The sequence below is a fragment of the Silene latifolia genome, chromosome X (assembly GCF_048544455.1).
Source record: "Silene latifolia isolate original U9 population chromosome X, ASM4854445v1, whole genome shotgun sequence".
NCBI lineage: Eukaryota > Viridiplantae > Streptophyta > Magnoliopsida > Caryophyllales > Caryophyllaceae > Silene > Silene latifolia.
Genome location: NC_133537.1, coordinates 172,281,643 through 172,306,308, shown reverse-complemented (window position 1 = coordinate 172,306,308; position 24,666 = coordinate 172,281,643). Strand labels below are relative to the sequence as shown.

Sequence of the window (24,666 nt, the reverse complement as noted above, 5' to 3'; positions counted from 1 at the left end):
GAGCACTAATTTGAGCACCCAATTGAGTAACGGAGTCCACTTCATACTTTCCTCCTCTAGTAGCCTTGCGAGGTCTACTATATTGCGAATTATGGACCGCCATTTCCTCAATCTTGTTCCATGTTTGATTGTCATCAACTTCGGTGAACATTCCATTTGATCCCATATTGAGAATGTTCCTTGAATCTTCATATAAACCATTCCAAAATTGTTGCACTAAAAACCATTCGCTAAGTCCATGGTGAGGACATGAGCGACAAATACCTTTGAACCGCTCCCAAGCTTCATACAAAGATTCTTCATCCCTTTGCTTAAAACCCGTAATTTGAGCTCTTAGCATATTGGTCTTTTCCGGTGGGTAGAATTTTTTGTAGAAAGCTAGAGCTAGCTTCTTCCAAGAATCTATTCCAAGGGTGGCCTTATCAAGGCCCTTCAACCATTGCTTTGCGGTGCCGATTAACGAAAAAGGAAATAAGACCCATCTTATTTGGTCTTGAGTCACGCCCGTTTGAGAGATAGCTTCACAATAATCGCAAAAGGTTTCCATATGAGAATGAGGGTCCTCACTAGGCATTCCCCCGAATTGGCTCCTCTCAACTAGTTGGATGAAGGTGGACTTGGCAATAAAGTTTCCGGTAAGATGTTGTGGGTTAGGAGTACCATTTGGTAGATCCTCCTCGGTGGGTATAGAGTGTGATGAGAATTTAGGCATTGTAGGTGGATTTTGTGTGGTATTGTTTAATGGGTTCTCTTCTCCTTCTATTGCGAAAGGATTGACAAACTCACTAGTGGGTTGAACAACTTCACCAACACCTCCCAAATTCCTCCTAACAAGTCTCCTATTATTCGTCAAGGTTCTTTCGATTTCACGGTCAAAAGGTAACAAATCTCTTTGTAACCTTCTAGACATGCAAAATATCAAACAACTCGAAAACAATTAGAACAAACCTTGAGGAGTTTTACTTCCCCAAGGTGAAAAAGACACAACTAAAAACAATAAAAGAAATCTTAAATCAATTAAACACCGTCCCCGGCAACGGCGCCATTTTTGATCGAGGCCATTTCGTGTTCACAATTAAGCATATGTGGTCGTTGGTCAATGGTTGATACAAAACACAATTTATACTTCACAAACAACTCTACAATTAGTAAAGAGGCAAGTAAAGGTCGGATCCCAAGGGACGGGTATTGAAATGAGAATTCTATTGTAACTAGTAGTGTCTAAGGGGTGTCACAAATTGGGTTGATGTAGAAGGTTACTAAACTAAAATAGCAATGAAAATAAACTAACAAGGTGAATAAAATAAGGGGTGTAAACAATTGATTAAAGGCACTAGGGTGTCATGGGTTCATAGGGGAATCATGGGATATGATCATACAAACATGTTCTCAAATTATAAGCAAGCAATTATTGTTGTGATGGATTGAGTTGGGTTATATCTTACAATCCTAGGAAAGTTTGGGTCCCGAATCGATTAGATTGTACAACACCTACAAGTCGACTTAATCTTTCCTACTCAACACATGCATGGTCTAACAAGACTCGAGTTGGGTTATGTCTTACAAGTCTCATTGAAAAGATAGGTGATGATAGTAAATGCAAGGATTCATAGGCTTAGCATTTCATCAAATATAACATGTGCATGTATTAAGATCAAAACAAGCAAGCAAATAAGATATGAAAGCATATTAATTTAAGCATGAATCATTCCCCATGTTGGTTTCCCTAATCACCCATTAAACCCTAGCTAAGAGACTACTCACTCATTATCATATTGATCATGCTAGAAAGGTTGTCAATCATACTAACATAATGAAACATGATGAATAAATGAAAGTAATTAGCAATAATTAAAAAGGGATTAAGAGACTATACCTACTAATGATTCCAATAATAAAGCAAGAATAATAGAAGTACTTGAATCCTAGATTGAGAGGTTGTCAATCTCCCAATAATAACCCAAATAATCTTCAATTACCCAAAATAAAGTAAGAACAAGAGAGACATTAAAGAACTAAAACTTGGATTAAAACTTGATTAATACTTGATTACAATATTGAAGAGAGATTTGATTGATATTAACTACACTAATTATTGATAATAAGAACATGCTCCTCTAATTAGACTAATGGGGTATTTATAGTGAAAATTAGGGAGGATGCATTAGGGTTAACTAAGGGCTAAACTAGTAATTACACTTTTTAAGTTGAGCAAGGAGACTCCGGTATTCTCCGAGAGAAGGGCTTCTCTTATCGTAGCTTGAAGAATGAAAACGTGCTGTACTGAAATCCGTGCGGATGGGAGTCGGGACGGCCGGATCTGGGCTGAGGAATCCGAGCGGATCCTTGGGCAAGACGCTCGGATTGGCGAGGGAATCCGAGCGGATTCCTTTGCGGGACGCTCGGATTGGGCTTGGACGGACGGACGGATTGTGTACAATCCGTTCGGATTGTATGGCAGCGTTATTTCTTCTTCTTTTCTTCCCTTTTCTTCATGAATTCCTTGGGGATTTCCTTGGGGACTCAAGGATCCTTTCTCAACAATGCTCTTCTACTATGCTATGTACAAAGGCCTTCTAGTCTTGTCTCTCCTTGATGCTTGGTCATTGAATACGATCAATTTAGCCTTGTTTTGCCATGAAAATGCAAGATTCTTAATCCTTTCCTACCAAGGGATCAAAATCTCAAAGAATATGCAAAACAAAGAACTAAAGATAAGAAATGACCCAAATAGGCACTAAAAAGCATGGAAACAATGGTAATTCGGGGGCTAAATATGCGCCAATTATGGTCACATCAGTAGCTCCAACTCGATCGAGTAGAGGCCACTCGATCGAGTGACCAACTTACTCGATCGAGTAAGTGAACAGTACCCGGGATATCGCGTGACTCATAACCCTTCTTTTCTTTCTTTCTTTTTCATTCTTCATTCAATTAAAACCCTAACATTCTATATCTTTCTCAAAGTGCTCTTACTTTGTGATTTTGTGCTTAAATCTTGGTATCTTATTTGCTTAATTCGCTCTCTTTGCTTGCCAATCAATCAAGGTATGAATGTTTATCCTATTTTTATGTTTTAATTAATTAGAAGCATGTAGGATGATGGTGATTGCTGGAAAAATCGATTTATATGGGCCAAAACTTGTTTCTAACTATTGTAATATGATCTAATTGTTTAATTTGTTGGTTATTGTTGTTCGTTATGCAAAAATCGAGTCAAATTGGGGGTTTATGTGACTCAAAATTTCTAGGGTTTGAGATGGTGAATTGAATTTGGGTTGTCTTTTGTATGTAAAAGGGAGAAAATTGGGTAATATGTGTTATACATATCATGTTTAGAGTTGATTTTGATGATTTTCACTCAAAAACTTGCCTTAAAACTCCGTCTTAAAAGTGCCCCAACTTGAAATTCGTCTTATATTATTGTGAAGTTTGGTTATGAATGAAATTGTTTTGAAGGTATAATTTCCGAAAGAGGTAGTAGTGATGTTAATTGATGCCGTACTTGTCAAAAATTTTACAGCTGTGAGGCCGTCTGAAGATACATTTGAGCGTTTTTACTTATAATTTCTGGATTGATGGTGAAAGTGTGTACTTAGTAGCTCTATTCCATGATCATACATGATTGTTTTACATGTTTTAAAATATATGTGGTTTGTATATTTAAGTCATGTGTTGAACATAGATGCCGAGACCAACCGTGGGAACCCGTCAGAGCAAGAGGGGGAGGGCTTCCGAGCCCGAGGTAGGAGAGGGGAGTGGACCTACGGTCCCAGCAGTTCCTGAGTACCCGTTTGTCGTCTTTGTGGACATTACACAAAGGGATAATTTTGTTGCTTTGCAAAGACGCAAGATGAGACCCACCCGTTGTATAGACACAACTCTCTTGACTGACTTGGGGATTGAGACCGATGTTAGGCATATCTTCGAGACTTTGGGGATGACTGGGTTGTACCGTCTCCGGAAACATTCTTATGCTTTCTTGACTCTTGAGTTTATGAGTTCCTCCTTATGAACACAAGTTTTCTTCTTACCATAGATATGTTTGCAACACACCTTGGCTTGGCAAAAACCGCCAAGGGAGCTCTCAGGGATATTCCGTCTGAGAGTGGGGTTAGTAGCCTCATGCCTTGTCTTACCGGTAAACCAGCTCCTACTTCGAGTAACATGTTGATTAACGATGTTCAACATGTCACTTTGAAGATTTTCCTCCGTGCTTTAACATGCTTGCTCTATGAGAGGAAGGATGTTAGTAAGCTAAACTCACACGAGTTGATGTCGTTGATGGCGTACCTTAACCCCACCCGATCGCAGAGAATGACCTTTAGTGCCCCTGCCATAGTGTGTGCCAGTTTAGCCCTGATGGCCTCGTCCGACACCCGATTTCTGAGTTGTAGTGTCATTGCCACTCGATTGGTAGAGAGGCTGACTACCTTTGAGGCCTCCTCGGCCTATGCCCCTTTGACCACCACAGTACCTACTTTGGACCGAGAGTACTTCCTCGACCAGAAGTGGTTGAGAACCTTGGGGGATAGCAGTTTGGCATGGAGAGTGTGGGGTATGAATTGGATACGTATACCAGCTCCTGAGCACCTACCTGCGACTGACCCCTTACCGCCGACGGTGGTAGCTACCGATTCTGACGAGGAGGAGGAGGAGGCTCCCCAGAGGCAGCTCTACCTCATTGACCCAGATATCTTCCAGGTGATTCCCGAGCCGAGGAAAGGGGAGAATGTGGGGGTTGAGGAAGCCCAACCTAGGATGGGGAGGGGACCACGGTGAGTGAGGGAGAGGGTGACTGAGACCCAGCCGGAGCAGCCAATACCTCCACAGTACCAGTACCCCGGTTATCCTCCTTTCTATAGCCTGAGATGAGAGTGATCGAGCTCACAGAGAGGGTGTCAGCGACCTTGACACTCCAGAACCTCCATGAGATGGCGTATGTGCAGGGCATTGGGACTGAGGCAGCGCAGCCTGTGTGGTGGAGGGGTGTTGGAGACGACAGTGGAGTCTTCCACTCTTTCAGTGTGGAGAGGTCTACTTGCGGAGAGCCTCAGTCATATCCCTACGGTTGCTTGGCCCCTTGTCGTATGGGTACAGATGATGGTGCTGGTGGTATGGCGGGTCATGATGCAGCAGGAGCGGGCACATCTGGTGGTGGCGGAGATAGGGTCATGGACAAGCAGGATGTGGAGTGATATACTCCTTTTTCTTCTTCTTTTATTTCGTGGTTTGTAGTGGATAGTATTAGTTTTCGGTTGGTACCTTTTTGGATCTTTGGTTTGTATGTTGGCCAAAAGGCCGTACTTTGAGTATTTTTAGACTTGTTATGCAGGATTTTAGGGTCGGGAGAGAATCTCGACTCATGTTTATAGGTTTGTTTGGTTTAACTTGGCATTTAGGGGACTTTTCGACCTGTGGCAACTCGATTGAGTGCCCCTCACTCGATCGAGTAGCTACAGGTGTAACCTTAGAAGGAGTAATCTGATCTCGGCTTACTCAATCGAGTAGTTTATGAGCTCGATCGAGTAAGCCCAGCTCGATCGAGTGCCTGACCAACTCGATCGAGTGTCACTGTTACGGGAACTTTTTGGATTCAGACTTGTTTGAATCATCGTATCTTTGGCTACCATTATATTAATCCTTATTGTGGGTGTTTAGTAACATTGTCTAGCTTCACCGTTGATTATATAGTTGCATGTAGTCGTGTTATAGATGAATTTTTCAATGTTATGTATATTAGTCGGAACGATAAAGCACATTAAGGTAGGTAATATAATATGCAGTTGGGTTGTTCAAAGTTGATAGTGATTGCATTTGAATATATAGATATATATCATGTGGGTCATGTGTGCGTAATGTCAAGAAAGTGTCGTTGCTGTCATGGGTCGAATATGCATATTAGTCCTTTTGCACAATCCTCGGTGGTATTTGTATTACTTTGTAGTTTATATCAAGTTGAATTGGATAAGTAGAATACAGTGTTATAATGCGGTGGCATAATCGATGTGACGGAATAACAAATAATTGGTGTTTGCTGCTAGTTTGTAATAATATATCTTGCGGTGTGCTACATAATTTCAGTGGTTTTCCGTTTATACGAGTTGTAACGGTGTAATGTCAAAGAATAGGTTATGTCGGTGTGCCTCATTGTTGTTTCGTGGTTTATCAGTGATGTCAAAACGATATTATATGTATCGGGTCGAGGGACGGGGAAGTTGTTTGACGATGAACTTTGAGGACGAAGTTCCTTTTAAGAGGGGAAGAGTAATGTCGCAAAATAAAAATGATGTAATTATAACAACTTTACAGTATTTTTGGTGGTATTTTAAAGTATGTGAATGATTGTTTAAATAGCTTAATATGATTGTTTGAATAGTTTCATAGTGGTTATGGTGCAATTGAGTAAGAATTTATAATTGTTGAATAAAATAGCATGTTGTATACTTTATTTTCAGTAATTATTCGTTATGTTGGCTTGAGAGTTTAATGTTATTAACAACAGTGGGATTGCCTTGGGTAGTATTGTGTAGTACGGTTAAAGTAATAGAGTACAATGAAACGTATATGTTGTATGAATCAGTAGCATGTGGTGATGAATCGATGGTATGACTGTTGTTTTGTATGTTTCGAAATTGATAATCGTTGACAAGTGATGACGGAAGGATAGTCTGATATCTGTGTTAGTGTACGTCTGAATAATGCTATGTAGTAAGGGTAGGTGGTAGTAGAATTAATTGTTCATGTGTTTGGTATGCGTTCAGTGGTTCAAAGGGGAGTTTGTGACTAGCTGAGAGTTGTGTTGTGTATTGTGTGCTAAGGTGGATGATGATGATGTTTGATGGACATATGTAGTAGGATGGTATTTCTAAACAGCTATGTTGACCCGTATCGGGTAAACGGTGTAATGACCTTGGTTTCTTTGCCGTATGGTTTGGGAGGGGATGAGTCGAACTTCGGGGACGAAGTTCTTTTTAAGGGGGGAAGACTGTAATACCCGTCCTTTTAGGGACCCGTTGACCGACCTTGACCGTTCTTAGATACATGTCTTGACCTTTGGAAATAGTACGAGCGATGTCTTATGACGCGGTAAGCTATGTGTGTGTGGTACTCGATCTAGTCGAGGTTACTCGATCGAGTAGCTTGGGAGCTCGATCGAGTAAGGGTCACTCGATCGAGTAAGTTAGTTACTCGATCGAGTAGCGTGTTTACAGCGAGGATTTATAAACCGTGTTTTGAGAAACCGCAAATCATTTCCGCTTCTCTTCTGTAAACCTAAATGTCATCTCTTCTCCTTCCCTTCACCATAGTTCCTCCCATTGGAGTCCTTGAGGACGCTTGTGTCATGGGGATAGGTTGTTTGAGTCGGGTAGCGATCTTGACGCCGGATTGCTATGCGTAGGTATGTCATCGTCATCATCATTGTCGTGGTTGTTTTCAGTTAGGGTTGTAGCGATAGTGATAGATGTTTGTACTGTCGGCGTAGGTGTATTGCGTAGTTGATTGACATCTTATGGTCGGACATGGAATCGCTGCGGTTGGCTAAAGGTAGGTTCTCCTACTCACTAATGTTGCTTGTCTAGAGTGTCTGATGTGGTTTGGTTGTTGTAGTGTTGATGCGGTTGTCTGATTATGATAGTTGGTTGGTGTGGTGTTGTTTCGTTGTCGTTGTTGTATTACAGCTGATTGTGTGTTTGTATTTGCTTCTCGAGGTGCGTCCTCGGTTGAGTGGAGTCACTTGCGGGAGTGGCTTCACGCCCGTAGTTCGCCCTCCGTGGAACCCGCCACGGGAGGGGATGTGCACATTAATGGACATGGGTTTATCGCTCGGTATAATGAGTGGGGATTTGGTGGGTACGGCTGCGGTCCCCCACTGGCAGGGCTGGTCCAGTGGACAGTCGGTGACGGAGATTGGTTGGAGGAGCTGTGTGTGTTACTGTGCTTGCGTATTTTCTATGGTGGTATGTCTGTTTCCTCAGCTACTTCAGTTACTGACCTTGTGTGGTTTGTCTTGTTGTTTGTTTCTATTGTGTCTGTCGTGATCCCTTATGGTGAGCAGTCAGTCTTAGCAGGTATGATTTGGATGATAGTTGGGTGCTTGGCGGGACGAGTCTTCCATGAGTCATAACTGAAGTAGTTCACATAATGGATAGTGGTTTTGAGTTACATCTTTCGTATGTCTTTAGTTTTGTTAAACACTTGTAAAATAACTTAATTGTTCTTTTATTGACATTTGATTATCGTTGTCCTCGGGCAACCGAGATGGTGATGCCCTTATATGCTAGGGGAGGTCTGGTTAAGGCTCCTTAGTATATGGGGGTGTCACACTCACTCCAATAATTTATTACAATAACATTGTTACCATATAAAACAGTAACTTGTTGTTTCATTATCAGGCTTTATTCCAATGGGAATGTCATCGAGGATTCAAATATGGCACAGTCTGATAACAGCCATGTGTGCAAGCTATGGGCAGAGTTCACTGAAAAAGTTGGAGTTCTCAAAACTTTGCCTACGGTTCACATGGACGAATTAGCATCCCTCCAAGTTGAGTTTCGCGAGAAATTATTTGTTACACCACTTACAAAAGATCAAGAAATGGAGATGCTCTTGGGCTGCAGCTCGTCGTCTGAAGTCACTATCCGGCCTCCCGTTAAAGCACACAACAAGGGCAGCGGAAAAAGATTAACGTCAGCAAAAACACAAGCCATTGAAAGGGCAGCGAAGCCAAAGAGACTATGTGCATACTGCAAAGAAAAAGTTAACCACGACAAAAAGAGGTGCCCTCTTCGCATAGCTGAAGAAGCATCTACAAAAGCATCTAACAAAAATAATAGTCTGATACTGCCATGCGGTTACAGTTACATGTCATACCAAGAAGTAGTAGGATACTGTCTTGCTGTGACACTAACATACAACAGCAAAAACTAATCAATTTTTGATGATGAAACAATGATTTTTCATTCAAGAATTAACATGGAAACTTAATATTTCAACTACAGACGTTGGTACAGTCTTCGGTTTTTGCACTACGAACGATGTTTGACTAAGGAAAAGGGTTTAGGGTTGGATTACGCGTCTCCGCAAAGTGGTGACACCTAATCCAACCCCAAACCCTTTTCCATCCCGTTTTAGAAACGTCTTTCCCCTCTTTTAATTCCATCCATGTTTTAGAGTCACACTGTTGCTATATGTTTGATTATGAACGACATTTGACTAAGGAAAAGGGCTTAGGGTTGGATTAGGCGGCTCCGCGAAGTGGTGATGCCTAATCCAACCCTAAACCCTTTCCTGTTCCATTTTAGAAGCGTCTTTCCCCTCTTTTAATCCCATCCACGCCAGGGTATCACCCGTCCCTCCCTAGGGTTTAGTCTTGGGTTTTGGCACTACGAACGACGTTTGACTAAGGAAAAGGGTTTAGGGTTGGATTAAGCATCTACGCGAAGCGGTGACGCCTAATCCAACCCTAAGCCCTTTTCCATCCCGTTTTAGAAACGTATTTCCTCTCTTTTAATCCCATCCATGTTTTATATTCACAGTTTTACTATATGTTTGATTATGAATGACATTTGACTAAGAAAAAGGGTTTAGGGTTGATTAGGCGACTCCGCGAAGCGGTGATGCATTATCTAACCCTAAACCCTTTTCCGTCCCATTTTAGAAGCGTCTTTCCCATCTTTTAAACCCTCCCACGATAGGGTATCACCCGTCCCTCCCCAAGGGGGAGCCGCCTAATGAATCCCTAAACCCTTTTCCTTCCCGTTTTAAAAGCGTCTTTTCCCTCTTTTAATCCCATCCATGACAGGGTATCACCCATCCCTCCCTAGGGTTTAGTCTCGGAGTTTTGCACTACGTACGGCGTTTCACCAAGGAAAAGGGTTTAGGGTTCGATTAAGCATCTCCGCGAAGCGGTGACGCCTAATCCAACCCTAAACCCTTTTCCATCCCGTTTTAGAAACGTCTTTCCCCTCTTTTAATCCCATCCATGTTTTAAAGTCACACTGTTACTATATGTTTGATTATGAACGACATTTGACTAAGGAAAAGGGCTTAGGGTTGGATTAGGCGGCTCCGCGAAGTGGTGATGCCTAATCCAACCCTAAACCCTTTCCTGTCCTGTTTTAGAAGCGTATTTCCCCTCTTTTAATCCCATCCACGCCAGGGTATCACCCGTCCCTCCCTAGGGTTTAGTCTTGGGTTTTGGCACTACGAACGACGTTTGACTAAGGAAAAGGGTTTAGGGTTGGATTAGGCGGCTCCGCGAAGCGGTGACGCCTAATCCAACGCAAAACCCTTTTTCGTCCCATTTTAGAAACGTCTTTCCCCTCTTTTACTCCCATCCACGACAGGGTATAACCCGTCCCCCCACAAGGTTTAGTCTTGGGTTTTTGCACTACGAACAGCGTTTGACTAAGGAAAAGGGTTTAGAGTTGGAAGCCTAATCCGACCCTAAACCCTTTTTCGTCCCGTTTTACAAGAGTCTTACCCATCTTTTAATCCTATCCACGTTTTAGAGTCACAGTGTTACTATATGTTTGATTATGAACGACATTTGACTAAGGAAAAAGGTTTAGGGTTGGATTAAGCGGCTCCTCGAAGCGGTGACTCCTAATCCAACCCTAAATCATTTTCCATCCCGTTTTAGAAGAGGCTTTCCCATCTTTCAAACCCCCCCACGACAGGGTATCACCCGTCCCTCCCTAGGGTTTAGTCTTGGGTTTTTTCACTACGAACGACCTTTTCCTTCCCGTTTTAAAAGCGTCTTTCCCCTCTTTTAATCCCATCCATCTTTTAGAGTCACTGTGTTACTATACATTTGATTATGAACGACATTTGACTAAGGAAAAGGGTTTAGGGCTGGATTAGGCGGCTCCGCAAAGCGGTGACCCCTAATCCAACCCTAAACCCTTTTCCATCCCGTTTTAGAAGCGTCTTTCCCATCTTTTAAAATCTCCCATGCCAGGGTATCACCCATCCTTCCCTAGGGTTTTGTCTTGAATTTTATCACTACGAACGACCTTTGAATAAGGAAAAGGGTTTAGGGTTAGATTAGGCGGCTACACGAAGCAGTGACGCCGAATCTAACCTTAAACCCTTTTCCGTCCCGTTTTAGAAACGTCTTTCCCCTCTTTTAGTCCCATCCACGACAAGGTATCACCCGTTTATCTTTAGGGTTTACTCTTGGGTTTTTGCACTACAAACGGCGTTCGACTAAGGAAAAGGGTTTAGGGTTGGATTAGGCGTCTCCGCGAAGTGGTGACGCCTAATCCAACGCTAAACCATTTTCCGTCCCGTTTTAGAAGCTTATTTCCCCTCTTTTAATCTCATCCACGACAAGGTATCAACTATCCCTCCCTAGGGTTTAGTCTTGGATTTTTGCACTACGAACGGCGTTTGACTTAGGAAAAGTGTTTGGGGTTGGATTAGGCCTCTCCGCGAAGCGGTGACGCCTAATCCAACCCTAAACACTTTCCAGTCCCATTTTAGAAACGTCTTTCCCCTCTTTTAATCCCATCCATGTTTTAGAGTCACAGTGTTACTACATGTTGGATTATGAACGATATTTGTCTAAGGAAAAGAGTTTAGGGTTGGATTAGGCGGCTCCGCAGAGCGGTTACGCCTAATCCAACCATAATCCCTTTTCCGTCCCGTTTTAGAAGCGTCTTTTCCATATTTTAAACCCTCCGACGACAGGGTATCACCCGTCCCTCCCTAGGGATTAGTCTTGGGTTTTTTCACTACGAATGACCTTTGACTAAGGAAAAGGGTTTAGGGTTGGATTAGGCGGCTCCGCGAAGAGGTGACGCCTAATCCAACCCTAAACCCTTTTCCGTCCCGTTTTAGAAAAGTCTTTCCCCTATTTTAATCCCATCCACGACAGGGTATCACCCGTCCCTCCCCTGGGTTTACTCTTGGGTTTCTGCACTACAAACGGCGTTTGACTCAGGAAAAGGGTTTAGGGTTTGATTAGGCGTTTCCGCGAAGTGGTGACGCCTAATCCAACCCTAAACCCTTTTCCATCCCGTTTTAGAAGCGTCTTTCCCCTATTTTAATCCCATCCACAACAGGGTATCACCTGTCCCTCTCTTGGGTTTAGTCTTTTATTTTTGCACTACGAATGGCGTTTGACTAAGGAAAATGGTTTGTGGTTGGATAAGGCGTCTCCACGAAGCGGTGATGCCTAATCCAACCCTAAACCCTTTTTCGTCCCGTTTTAGAAGCATCTTTCCCATCTTTTAATCTCATCCATGTTTTAAAGTCACAATGTTACTATATGTTTGATTATGAATGACATTTGACTAAGGAAAAGGGTTTAGGGTTAGATTAGGCGGCTCCGCGAAGCTTTGACGCCTAATCCAACCCTAAACCCTTTTCCGTCCCATTTTAGAAGCGTCTTTTCCATCTTTTAAACCCTCCCACGACAGGGTATCATCCGTCCCTCCCTAGGGTTTAGTCTTGGGTTTTTTCACTACGAATGACATTTGATTAAGGAATAGGGTTTAGGGTTGTTTTAGGCGGCTCCGCGAAGCGATGATGCCTAATCCAACCCTAAACCCTTTTCCTCCTCGTTTTAAAAGCATCTTACCCCTCTTTTAATCCCTTCCATCTTTTAGAGTCACAATGTTACTACATGCTGGATTATGAATGACATTTGACTAAGGAAAAGAGTTTAGGGTTGGATTAGGCGGCTCCGCGGAGCGGTTACGCTTAATCCAACCATAATCCCTTTTCCGTCCCGTTTTAGATGCGTCTTTTCCATCTTTTAAACTCTCCGACGACAGGGTGTCACCCGTCCCTCCCTAGGGTTTAGTTTTGGGTTTTTTCACTACGAATGACCTTTGACTAAGGAAAAGGGTTTAGGGTTGGATTAGGAGTTTCCGCGAAGTGGTGACGCCTAATCCAACGCTAAACCCTTTTCCATACCGTTTTAGAAGCGTCTTTCCCATCTTTTAAAACCTCCCATGACAGGGTATCACCCGTCCCTCCCTAGGGTTTTGTCATGGGTTTTTTTACTACGAACGATCTTTTCCTAAGGAAAAGGGTTTAGGGTTGTATTAGGCGGCTCCGCGAAGCGGTGACGCCTAATCTAACCCTAAACCCTTTTCCGTCCCGGTTTAGAAGCGTCTTTCCCCTCTTTTAATCCCATCCATGTTTTAGAGTCAAAGTGTTACTAAACGTTTGATTATGAACGACATTTGACTAAGGAAAAGGGTTTAGGGTAGGATTAGGCGGCTCCGCGAAGTGGTGATGCCTAATCCAACCCTAAACCCTTCCCCTCCCTTTTTAGAAGCGTCTTTCCCCTCTTTTAATCTCATCCATGCCAGGGTATCACCCGTCCCTCCCAAATGGTTTAGTCTTGGGTTTTGGCACTACGAACGACGTTTGACTAAGGAAAAGGGTTTAGGGTTGGATTAGGCGGCTCCGCGAAGCGGTGACGCCTAATCCAACGCAAAACCCTTTTTCGTCCAGTTTTAAAAACGTCTTTCCTCTCTTTTAATCCCAACCACGACAGGGTATCACCCGTTCCCCCATACGGCTTAGTCTTGGGTTTTTTCACTACGAACGGCGTTTGACTAAGGAAAAGTGTTTAGGGTTGGATTAAGAATCTCCACGAAGCGGTGACGCCTAATCCAACCCTAAACCCTTTTCCATCTCATTTTAGAAACGTCTTTCCCCTCTTTTAATCTCATCCATGTTTTAGAGTGACAGTCTTACTGTTGGAATATGTGTCCTCCGATAATAATGCGATCACAACTGTTGATCATGATGATCACATATTTAAGTCTCATTTTAAAGAATACAATTGGGAAGTAATATTTTACTGTCAACTGGTCCACACATATCGGTAATGATTGGCTGACTAGATTTTGACATTACTGTCGTGCGACGATGGTGATCAGTTGATCCCCTTAGGTCATACCTAAAGGGTAACACACTTAATTGATCTTTTAATTGATCGTATGACGATGCGGGTTAATTAAATTACTTAAAATTGACGGACGATTTTGGAAGTAATATTTACGTATCTCATTGTAATTTGATTAAATAAGATACGGTCTAAGTAATCGAATTGTTTTAGTTACTTAGATAAAATTATTGTTTAAGGAAACAATTGCATTTGAATGAATAAATTATTATAAATACAAGATATTGTGATTTATAATTGGTAAAATATTTTGGTACAAGTAATTATGAATTACTAAGTCGATTTTGTATATGACGTATTTTTATTAATACGTTGATTTTTAATATGTTAAAAATACATATCAATTTTATGTGACATATGACATGTGACATATGACAAATTGACAATTTGACAAAGATAAAATGGAACCCATTTTATCTCCATATGACCGAAATTAAGGGTGATGTTAGGAGAATATTATGTTGATTAAGTAAGTGGTGAACATAATCATTTGCCTAAACCTAGCCATGCAAACCTAGTGGTTATTGTGAAGAGCACTTTGATCATGCATGGGGCATAAAAAGCTCCCCCTTCTACCCGGTTTTTGAGAGGAGAAAAACCATGGGTTTTTCTTCTAATTTTACCTAATATACACTATGGTATTCACTAGTGCATTATTCCATTCATTCATCTAAAATTAGAGTTTTAGAAAGATAAAATCTTCCTCCTCCTCCCTCTCTCTTAACCGAAACATAGAGAGACCAAACAATATTTTTGGGTCAATTTTTGTATACAAAAATTAGTATTATTCTAGTAATAATAATATTAATTTTATTAAGTTGTTATCTTGGGTATAAAACCTTGGGAGGGATTCTCTTCTTGAATCCTTGTTCATCCAATTAAGGAGAGCTCAAGAACAAGAGAGTAGGAGAACTCTGTTTTGCCCATATAAACCGAAATCCTCAATGTAAGAATGAAGATTTCTTCCTTATTTTACTTATAGTTTGCATGCATAAGATCATCTTTTAATTTTATGACTAAATTAAAATTATAACATTATGAATATGTTGAGTAAAGAGATATAGATTTCTAACAAGCGGTATCAAGAGCCTTGGTTATTTGCATGCAAATCGGTTATAGTTTTTCCGAGTTATACGATTTACATATAAAACTTGTAAATTTGTGTTATTATGAAATATCACGAAAAAAATTATGCATGTTAAAGTTTCTGGTCCTAAAATGTTTTTAGGATATTTTGGTTAATTTATGGATTTTTATTGTTCATCTTATATAATAATGGCATTAAAAATGTGATTTTATGATTAAAATGTCTTTTTCGGACTAAAATTAGCTAAATTTTGAATTTTCCAGTGATTTTTAGATATGTTATCACATGTTTTATTTTTAGATGACCTGTAAATTTTCATAATTTTTGGAGTTTTTATGCTCGAAATATGGATTTTTCATGATAAAAATCGGATTTAAATGAAAAATAGGTTAATATGAGATAAATTTCGAATCTAGTCATAGAAATTTAGTATGTTGTCACATGCAATTTTACAACATGTGTAACGCCGTACGTAGTGCAAAACTCCGAGACTAAACCCTAGGGAGGGATGGGTGATACCCTGTCATGTATGGGATTAAAAGAGGGAAAAGACGCTTTTAAAACGGGAAGGAAAAGGGTTTAGGGATTGATTAGGCGGCTCCCCCTTGGGGAGGGATAAGTGATACCCTGTCGTGGGAGGGTTTAAAAGATGGGAAAGACGCTTCTAAAACGGGACGGAAAAGGGTTTAGGGTTAGATTATGCATCACTGCTTCGCGGAGCCGCCTAATCCAACCCTAAACTCTTTTCCTTAGTCAAATGTCATTCATAATCAAACAAATAGTAACACTGTGAATATAAAACATGGATGGGATTAAAAGAGGGGAAAGACGTTTCTAAAACGGGATGGAAAAGGGTTTAGGGTTGGATTAGGCGTCACCGCTTCGCGTAGATGCTTAATCCAACCCTAAACCCTTTTCCTTAGTCAAACGCCATTCGTAGTGCAAAAATCCAAGACTAAACCCTAGGGAGGGATGGGTGATACCCTGTCGTGGGAGGGTTTAAAATATGGGAAAGACGCTTCTAAAACGGGACGGAAAAGGGTTTAGGGTTGGATTAGGCATCACCGCTTCACGGAGCCGCCTAATCCAACCTTAAACTCTTTTCCTTAATCAAATGTCGTTCATAATCAAATATATAGTAACACTGGGAATATAAAACATGGATGGGTTTAAAAGAGGGGAACGACGCTTGTAAAAGGGGACGGAAAAGGGTTTAGGGTTGGATTAGGCGTCCAACCTTAAATCATTTTCCTTAGTCAATCGTCGTTCGTAGTGCAAAAACCTAAGACTAAACCCTGGGGGGGGGGGGGGGGGTTGACGGGTGATCCCCTGTCGTGGATAGGATTAAAAGAGGGGAAAGACACTTATAAAACGGGACAGAAAAGGTTTTTGGGTTGAATTATGCGTCACCGCTTCGCGGAGCCGCCTAATCCAACCCTAAACCCTTTTCCTTAGTCAAACGTCGTTCTTAGTACCAAAAACAAAGACTAAACCCTAGGGAGGGACGGGTGATACCCTAGCGTGGATGGGATTAAAAGAGGGGAAAGATGCTTCTAAAACGGGATGGGAAAGGGTTTAGGGTTGGATTAGGCATCACCGCTTCGCGAAGTCAACTTATCCAACCCTAAACCCTTTTTCTTAATGAAATGTCGTTCATAATCAAACATATCATAACACTGTGACTCTAAAACATGAATGCGATTAAAAGAGGGGAGAGACGTTTCTAAAATGGGATGGAAAAGGGTTTAGGGTTGGATTAGGTGTCACCACTTTTCGGAGACGCGTAATCCAACCCTAAACCCTTTTCCATCCCGTTTTAGAAACGTCTTTCCCATCTTTTAATTCCATCCATGTTTTAGAGTCACACTGTTACTATATGTTTGATTATGAACGACATTTGACTAAGGAAAAGGGCTTAGGGTTGGATTAGGCGGCTCCGCGAAGTGGTGATGCCTAATCCAACCCTAAACCCTTTCCTGTCCCGTTTTAGAAGCGTCTTTCCCCTCTTTTAATCCCATCCACGCCAGGGTATCACCCGTCCCTCCCTAGGGTTTAGTCTTGGGTTTTGGCACTACGAACGACGTTTGACTAAGGAAAAGGGTTTAGGGTTAAATTAGGCGGCTCCGCGAAGCGGTGACGCCTAATCCAACGCAAAACCCTTTTTCGTCCCGTTTTAGAAACGTCTTTCCCCTCTTTTACTCCCATCCACGACAGGGTATAACCCGTACCCCCATAAGGTTTAGTCTTGGGTTTTTGCACTACGAACAGCGTTTGACTAAGGAAAACGGTTTAGGTTTGGAAGCCTAATCCGACCCTAAACCCTTTTTCGTCCCGTTTTACAAGAGTCTTACCCATCTTTTAATCCCATCCACGTTTTAGAGTCACAGTGTTACTATATGTTTGATTATGAACGACATTTGACTAAGGGAAAAGGTTTAGGGTTGGATTAAGCGGCTCCTCAAAGCGGTGACTCCTAATCCAACCATAAATCATTTTCCATCCCGTTTTAGAAGAGGCTTTCCCATCTTTGAAACCCCCCCACGACAGGGTATCACCCGTCCCTCCCTAGGGTTTAGTCTTGGGTTTTTTCACTACGAACGACCTTTTCCTTCCCGTTTTAAAAGCGTCTTTCCCCTCTTTTAATCCCATCCATCTTTTAGAGTCACTGTGTTACAATACATTTGATTATGAACGACATTTGACTAAGGAAAAGGTTTAGGGCTGGATTAGGCGACTCCGCAAAGCGGTGACCCCTAATCCAACCCTAAACCCTTTTCCATCCCGTTTTAGAAGCGTCTTTCCCATCTTTTAAAATCTCCCACGCCAGGGTATCACCCATCCTTCCCTAGGGTTTTGTCTTGGATTTTATCACTACGAACGACCTTTGACTAAGGAAAAGGGTTTAGGGTTAGATTAGGCGGCTCCACGAAGCAGTGACGCCGAATCTAACCCTAAACCCTTTTCTGTCCCGTTTTAGAAACGTTTTTCTCCTCTTTCAGTCCCATCCACGACAAGGTATCACCCGTCTCTCTTTAGGGTTTACTCTTGGGTTTTGGCACTACGAACGACGTTTGACTAAGGAAAAGGGTTTAGGGTTGAATTAGGCGCTCCGCGAAGCGGTGACGCCTAATCCAACGCAAAACCCTTTTTCGTCCTGTTTTAGAAACGTCTTTCCCCTCTATTACTCCCATCCACGACAGAGTATAACCTGTCCCCCCATAAGGTTTAGTCTTGGGTTTTTGCACTACGTACAGCGTTTGACTAAGGAAAACGGTTTAGGGTTGGAAGCCTAATCCGACCCTAAACCCTTTTTCGTCCCGTTTTACAAGAGTCTTACCCATCTTTTAATCCCATCCACGTTTTAGAGTCACATTGTTACTATATGTTTGATTATGAATGACATTTGACTAAGGAAAAAGGATTAGGGTTGGATTAAGCGGCTCCTCAAAGCGGTGACTCCTAATCCAACCATAAATCATTTTCCATCCCGTTTTAGAAGAGGCTTTCCCATCTTTCAAACCCCCCCACGACAGGGTATCACCCGTCCCTCCCTAGGGTTTAGTCTTGGGTTTTTTCACTACGAACGACCTTTTCCTTCCCGTTTTAAAAGCGTCTTTCCTCTCTTTTAATCCTATCCATCTTTTAGAGTCACTGTGTTACTATACATTTGATTATGAACGACATTTGACTAAGGAAAAGGGTTTAGGGCTGGATTAGGCGACTCCGCAAAGCGGTGACCCCTAATCCAACCCTAAACCCTTTTCCATCCCGTTTTAGAAGCGTCTTTTCCATCTTTTAAAATCTCCCACGCCTGGGTATTACCCATCCTTCCCTAGGGTTTTGTCTTGGATTTTATCACTACGAACGACCTTTGACTAAGGAAAAGGGTTTAGGGTTAGATTAGGCGGCTCCACAAAGCAGTGACGCCGAATCTAACCCTAAACCCTTTTCTGTCCCTTTTTAGAAACGTATTTCCCCTGTTTTAGTCCCATCCACGACAAGGTATCACCCGTCTCTCTTTAGGGTTTACTCTTGGGTTTTTGCACTATAAACGGCGTTCGACTAAGGAAAAGGGTTTAGGGTTGGATTAGGCGTCTCCGCGAAGTGGTGATGCTTAATCCAACCCTAAACCCTTTTTCGTCTCGTTTTAGAAGCATCTTTCCCCTCTTTTAATCTCATCCTTGTTTTAGAATCAAAATGTTACTATATGTTTGATTATGAATGACATTTGACTAAGGAAAAGGGTTTAGGGTTGGATTAGGCGGCTCCGCGAAGCGGTGACGCCTAATCCAACCCTAAACTCTTTTCCGTCCCGTTTTAGAAGCGTCTTTTCCATCTTTTTAACCCTCCCACGACAGGGTATCATCCGTCCCTCCCTAGGGTTTAGTCTTGGGTTTTTTCACTACGAATGACATTTGATTAAGGAATAGGGTTTAGGGTTGGATTAGGCGGCTCCGCGAAGCGATGACGCCTAATCCAACCCTAAACCCTTTTCCTCCCCGTTTTAAAAGCATCTTACCCCTCTTTTAATCCCTTCCATCTTTTAGAGTCACAATGTTACTACATGTCGGATTATGAATGACATTTGACTAAGGAAAATAGTTTAGGGTTGGATTAGGCGGCTCCGCGGAGCGGTTACGCTTAATCCAACCATAATCCCTTTTCCGTCCCGTTTTAGAAGCGTCTTTTCCATCTTTTAAACTCTCCGACGACAGGGTATCACCCATCCCTCCCTAGGGTCTAGTCTTGGGTTTTTTCACTACGAATGACCTTTGACTAAGGAAAAGGGTTTAGGGTTGGATTAGGAGTTTCCGCGAAGTGGTGACGCCTAATCCAACGCTAAACCCTTTTCCATCCCGTTTTAGAAGCGTCTTCCCCATCTTTTAAAACCTCCCATGGCAGGGTATCACTCGTCCCTCCCTAGGGTTTTGTCTTGTATTTTTTTACTACGAACGATCTTTTCCTAAGGAAAAGGGTTTAGGGTTCTATTAGGCGGCTCCGCGAAGCGGTGACGCCTAATCTAACCCTAAACCCTTTTCCGTCCCGATTTAGAAGCGTCTTTTCCCTCTTTTAATCCCATCCATGTTTTAGAGTCAAAGTGTTACTAAACGTTTGATTATGAACGACATTTGACTAAGGAAAAGGGTTTAGGGTTGGATTAGGCGGCTCCGCGAAGCGGTGACACCTAATCCAACCCTAAACCCTTTTTCGTCCCGTTTTAGAAACGTCTTTCCCCTCTTTTAATTCCATCCATGTTTTAGAGTCACAGTGTTACTAGGTGTTTGATTATGAATGACATTTGACTAAGGAAAAGGGTTTAGGGTAGGATTAGGTGGCTCCGCGAAGTGGTGATGCCTAATCCAACCCTAAACCCTTTTCCCTCCCTTTTTAGAAGCGTCTTTCCCCTCTTTTAATCCCATCCATGCAAGGATATCACCCGTCCCTCCCAAAGGGTTTAGTCTTGGGTTTTGGCACTACGAACGACGTTTGACTAAGGAAAAGGGTTTAGGGTTGGATTAGGCGGCTCCGCGAAGCGGTGACGCCTAATCCAACGCAAAACCCTTTTCCGTCCCGTTTTAAAAACGTCTTTCCCCTCTTTTAATCCCAACCACGACAGGGTATCACCCGTTCCCCCATAGGGTTTAGTCTTGGGTTTTTTCACTACGAACGACGTTTGACTAAGGAAAAGGGTTTAGGGTTGGATTAAGCATCTCCGCGAAGCGGTGACGCCTAATCCAACCCTAAACCCTTTTCCATCCCATTTTAGAAACGTCTTTCCCCTATTTAAATCTCATCCATGTTTTAGAGTGACAGTGTTACTGTTGGAATATGTGTCCTCCGACAATAATGCGATCACAACTGTTGATCATGGTAATCACATGTTTAAGTCTCATTTTAAAGAATACAATTGGGAAGTAATATTTTACTGGCAACTGGTCCACACATATCGGTAATGGTTGGCTGACTAGAGTTTGACATTACTGTCGTGCGATGGTGGTGATCAGTTGAGCCCCTTAGGTCATACCTAAAGGGTAACACACTTAATTGATCATTTAATTGATCGTATGACGATGCAGGTTAATTAAATTACTTAAAATTGACGGACTATTTTGGAAGTAATATTTACGTATCTCATTGTAATTTGATTAAATAAGATACGGTCTAAGTAATCGAATTGTTTTAATTACTTAGATGAAATTATTGTTTAAGGAAACAATTACATTTGAATGAATAAATTATTATAAATACAAGATATTGTGATTTATAATTGGTAAAATATTTTGGTACAAGTAATTATGAATTACTAAGTCGATTTTGTATATGACGTATTTTTATTAATACGTTGATTTTTAATATGTTAAAAATACATATCAATTTTATGTGACATATGACATGTGACATATGACAAATTGACAATTTGACAAAGATAAAATGGAACCCATTTTATCTCCATATGACCGAAATTAAGGGTGATGTTAGGAGAATATTATGTTGATTAAGTAAGTGGTGAACATAATCATTTGCCTAAACCTAGCCATGCAATCCTAGTGGTTATTGTGAAGAGCACTTTGATCATGCATTGGGCATAAAAACCTCCCCCTTCTACCCGGTTTTTGAGAGGAGAAAAACCATGGGTTTTTCTTCTAATTTTGCCTAATATACACTATGATATTCACTAGTGCATTATTCCATTCATTCATCTAAAATTAGAGTTTTAGAAAGATAAAATCTTCCTCCACCTCCCTCTCTCTTAACCGAAACATAGAGAGACCAAATAATATTTTTGGGTCAATTTTTTTATACAAAAATTAGTATTATTCTAGTAATAATAATATTAATTTTATTAAGTTGTTATCTTGGGTATAAAACCTTGGGAGTGATTCTCTTCTTGAATCCTTGTTCATCCAATTAAGGAGAGCTCAAGAACAAGAGAGTAGGAGAACTCTCTTGTGCCCATATAAACCGAAATCCTCAATGTAAGAATGAAGATTTCTTTCTTATTTTACTTATAGTTTGCATGCATAAGATCATCTTTTAATTTTATGACTAAATTAAAATTATAACATTATGAATATGTTGAGTAAAGAGATATAGATTTCTAACAAGCGGTATCAAGAGCATTGGTTATTTGCATGCAAATCGGTTATAGTTTTTCCGAGTTATACGATTTACATATAAAACTTGTAAATTTGTGTTATTATGAAATATCACGAAATAAATTATGCATGTTGAAGTTTCTGGTTCTAAAATGTTTTTAGGATATTTTGGTTAATTTATGGATTTTTATTGTTCATCTTATATAATAATGGCATTAAAAATGTGATTTTATGATTAAAATGTCTTTTTCGGACTAAAATTAGCTAAATTTATAATTTTCAAGTGATTTTTGGATATGTTATCACATGTTTTATTTTTAGATGACCTGTAAATTTTCATAATTTTTGGAGTTTTTATGCTCGAAATATGGATTTTTCATGATAAAAATTGGATTTAAATGAAAAATAGGTTAATATGAGATAAATTTCGAATCTGATCATAGAAATTTAGTATGTTGTCACGTGCAATTTTACAAGATGTGTATAAAATAATAGGCTATATTGAAGTCTTTATGCATGATTTATGGATTTTTGATGAAAAATAGCATAAATAGTGACTTAATTAGTGAATAATTGCTAAAACATACCCCATGACTAAGCAAAAACGTCACATGTTGCATTTTATTATCTTTTTCAGATCTAAAATTGAAAAGTTGATGTATATAATTTTTCTCATGTTTTTATGATTATAATTGATAAATCCGATAAACCGCAACATAGTTTTTCCGATAAATATTTCGAAATTTTAACCTATGTTTTTGAACATTATGAGTGTCATGGTATTTTTCCAGAATATTCATAAGTTTAAATTTCAAATTTTGAATTTATTTGGATTTTTGTGATTTATTTGAAGTTTATCACATTTTATTGTATTTTTTTTTAAGTCCATTAATGAACAATTTTAAGAAATATGAGTTAATTATAGTCAAATAGTTAGTGGAGACTAATTTTGAGTTCTAAGAGGTTAGGGTAATTAACTTGTACATAAATATGAATTTATGTAATTTTGTGATTATAAAACGTTGAATCACGCAAATCCGTAAAAACCGTGTAATATACGATATTGGCTCCTTAAAGGCGATTTAGCATAAAATTGGGCATGTTCATACATATTATAATGCTGCATTTTATTTATGATTGTCATAATTTTATTTTATGTAATTTTTTTTTATGTAATTTTTACTTAGTATGGCCTTAGTTTTAATTGGCATTTCCCGAAATGTATGGGAATATCGATTCGGTTGTAATTTATTGTGATCTCGTATCACCGATTTGTAATTTAATAGATTTATTTTATTTTAATTACAAATGTATAATAGGGAATTATGTAATTTGTTATGTAATTTAATTATTCCGGAGTTCCTTGAAGACGGTGTCACACAAGAAGGCGATACATAAAGACGGTGTTACCTCGAGATGCGTGCCAAAACCGAAGTTCAATGGACCAATGGAGTTGGTTTCCGAATATGTAATAGTTAATTAGATTTTCTATTTTAGGAAGGCCATACTAGGATTTATTTTATGTTTTGCATTTTTATTTATATGTCGCATGCATCGCTAAATCGCCATAACTAAAACATGCATTGTCATTTTAATCGAGTTTATCGACCGTGTCAGTTACAATTATCATAGTTCACCGCTTTAGTTCACTTAAAACGTGATAGATAATAAATTGAAATGACCTCTCGCTAAAAAAAAAACAATTGAGACATAGCCTTACCAAAAAGTAGAAACCATGAAAACCTATTTCGTGAGGGAGTGCACTCGGCCACACCGGGGTACAAACCTTGTTACGTAGGGGAAGTGGGTGATAAATGTCTATCCACCGAATTTATATTAATGAGGGGTATTTCGGCACACCGTGCCCTAAGATGATATGAGTTTGGATCATGGACACATTTATTCGAAATTTGGGTTGAACTCAACGAAAGTATTCACGACGATTTCCGGATGTGTTTCGGGCTAGAGATAAATATTAATGTAAATTTTATCGACCAAGAGTTCTAAAACTAGAATCGATTAAAAGGTTAATCCATCGAGTTATATTAATACAGGGTATTTCGGCACACCGTGCCCTAAATTGATATGAATTTGGGTCTTGGAATCATTTATCAAGTTGGGTAGAGGTCACTAGATAAATGCAATAAAACTTGTTTAAATTTATTTTACGAGTATTATTATTAAAACGACATTTGTTTTACTCCTTCTATATTTTATTTTGCAGACCGCTCTTATTTCTCATAACAAATGGCAAATCCAAACACCAACGCCACGCCTCTCACTAATACTTCATGGCTCCGATCCTTCATGGATCGATGTAAACTTGAAAAGAATGGGTCAAATTTCTCTGATTGGAATGCCCAACTCAAATTAGCCGCCCAAGGTGACGACAAGCTTCGTTACCTTACCGAGGCCTCTCCACCCGAACCTAACACTAGGTCGACCGCCGCCACTAGGGAAGCATATGAGGCTTACCATAAGGAGTCCGCCGCAATGAAAAATGTGTTGATCTTTGCGATGAAGGCGGATCTCCAAAGGAGAGCCTTTAAGATGGG

General features: G+C 40.4%; 1 non-coding gene across 1 annotated transcript; it reads left to right on the top strand.

Annotated features, from left to right (window-relative positions):
* The first annotated feature begins 233 nt into the window (after positions 1-233).
* LOC141625984 (small nucleolar RNA R71) lies at positions 234-340 on the top strand. The gene has a single exon (XR_012535721.1). It is a non-coding gene; the product is annotated as a small nucleolar RNA R71 (small nucleolar RNA).
* The last annotated feature ends 24,326 nt before the right edge of the window (positions 341-24,666 follow it).